The sequence below is a fragment of the Arachis stenosperma genome, chromosome 5 (genome assembly GCF_014773155.1).
Source record: "Arachis stenosperma cultivar V10309 chromosome 5, arast.V10309.gnm1.PFL2, whole genome shotgun sequence".
In the NCBI taxonomy this organism is placed as follows: Eukaryota; Viridiplantae; Streptophyta; class Magnoliopsida; order Fabales; family Fabaceae; genus Arachis; species Arachis stenosperma.
The window spans coordinates 88,542,397-88,544,730 of NC_080381.1; the positions used below are offsets into that span (position 1 = coordinate 88,542,397).

The window sequence follows — 2,334 nt, forward strand, 5'->3', positions numbered from 1 at the left end:
ATCTGCAGTCCTTTTGAGTCTCTGGATCAGATTTTTGCTCAGATCCCTCAATTTCAGCCAGAAAATACCTGAAATCACAGAAAAACACACAAACTCATAATAAAGTCCAGAAAAGTGAATTTTAACTAAAAACTAATAAAAATATAATAAAAACTCAACTAAAACTACCAAAAACATACTAAAAACAATGCCAAAAAGCGTACAAATTATCCGCTCATCACTTACTCTCTTTTGTCACAGAGGGATGGCCATGTGCCTTAAACACAAGGTATTCTCCATTCAATTGAAGGACTAATTCACCTCTGTTGACATCTATCACAGCTCCTGATGTGGCTAGGAAAAGTCTTCCAAGGATGATGCACTCATCCTCTTCCTTCCTAGTGTCTAAGATTATGAAATCAGCAGGGATGTAAAGGCCTTCAACCTTTACTAACACGTCCTCTACTAATCCATAAGCTTGTCTTAATGACTTGTCTGCCAATTGTAATGAGAACAAGGCAGGTTGTACCTCAATGATCCCCAGCTTCTCCATTACAGAGAGTGGCATAAGATTTATCCCTGACCCCAGATCACATAGAGTTTTTTCAAAGGTCATGGTGCCTATGGTACAAGGTATTAGGAATTTGCCAGGATCTTGTCTCTTTTGAAGTAAAATTTGCTGAATCCAGGTATCTAGTTCACTAATGAGCAAGGGAGGTTCACTTTCCCAAGTCTCATTACCAAACAACTTGGCATTCAACATCATGATAGCTCCTAGATATTAAGCAACTTGCTCTCCAGATACATCTTCATCCTCTTCTGAGGAAGAATAGTCTTCAGAGCTCATGAATGGCAGAAGGAGATTTAATGGAATCTCTATGGTGTCTCTATGAGCCTCAGATTCCTTTGGATCCTTAATAGGAAACTTCTTCTTGCTTGAGAGACGTCCCAGGAGGTCCTCCTCACTAGGATTTTCGTCCTTCTCCTCCCTTGTGCATTCAGCCATATTGATCACATCAATGGCCTTGCACTTTCCTTTTGGATTCTCTTCTGTATTGCTTGGGAGAATACCGGGAGGAGTTTCAATGACTTACTTACTCAGCTGGCCCACTTGTGCCTCCAGATTTCTAATGGAGGACCTTGTTTCACTCATGAAACTTAAAGTGGCCTTTGACAGATCAGAGACTAAATTTGCTAAATTGGAGGGGCTCTGCTCAGAATTCTCTGTCTGTTGCTGAGAAGATGATGGAAAAGGCTTGTTATTGCTAAGCCTGTTTCTTCCACCATTATTAAAGCCTTGTTGAGGCTTTTGTTGATCATTCCATGAGAAATTTGGATGATTTCTCCATGATGAGTTATAGGTGTTTCCATAAGGTTCACCCATGTAATTAACCTCTGTCATTCCAGGGTTCTCAGGATCATAAGCTTCTTCAAAAGCAGCCTCTTTAGTACTGTTGGATGCATTTTGCCATCCATTCAGACTTTGAGAAATCATGTTGACTTGCTGAGTCAACACTTTGTTCTGAGCCAATATGGCATTCAGAGTATCAATTTCAAGAACTCCCTTCCTCTGAGGCGTCCCATTATTCACGGAATTCCTCTCAGAAGTGTACATGAATTGGTTGTTTGCAACCATGTCAATAAGTTCTTGAGCTTCTGCAGGTGTTTTCTTTAGGTGAATGGATCCACCTGCAGAATGGTCCAATGACATTTTCAAAAATTCAGATAGACCATAATAGAATATATCTAATATGGTCCATTCTGAAAACATGTCAGATGGACACCTTTTGGTCAGCTGCTTGTATCTTTCCCAAGCTTCATAGAGGGATTCACCATCTTTTTGTTTGAAGGTTTGAACATCCACTCTAAGCTTGCTCAGCTTTTGAGGAGGAAAGAATTTATCCAAGAAGGTCGTGACCAGCTTTTCCCAGGAGTCCATACTATCTTTAGGTTGTGAGTCCAACCATGTTCTAGCTCTGTCTCTTATAGCAAAAGGGAAAAGCATGAGTCTGTAGACTTCAGGATCTACTCCATTCGTTTTTACAGTCTCACAAATCTGCAAGAACTCAGTTAAAAACTGATAAGGATCTTCAGATGGAAGTCCATGAAACTTGCAGTTTTGTTGCATTAAAGCAACTAGCTGAGGTTTCAGCTCAAAGTTGTTTGATCCAATGGCAGGAATAGAGATGCTTCTTCCATCAAACTTGGACGTGGGTTTAGTAAAGTCACCAAGCATCCTCCTTGCATTATTATTATTTTCGGCTGCCATCTCCTTCTCTTGCTCTAATATTTCTGAAAGGTTACCTTTAGATTGTTGTAATTTAGCTTCTCTTAGTTTTCTCTTCAGAGTCCTTT

The 2,334-nt window shown here is 40.0% G+C and overlaps 1 non-coding gene across 1 annotated transcript; it reads left to right on the forward strand.

Moving 5' to 3' along the window:
• Positions 1-1,748: 1,748 nt before the first annotated feature.
• LOC130984515 (small nucleolar RNA R71) lies at positions 1,749-1,852 on the forward strand. The gene has a single exon (XR_009088449.1). It is a non-coding gene; the product is annotated as a small nucleolar RNA R71 (small nucleolar RNA).
• Positions 1,853-2,334: the final 482 nt, after the last annotated feature.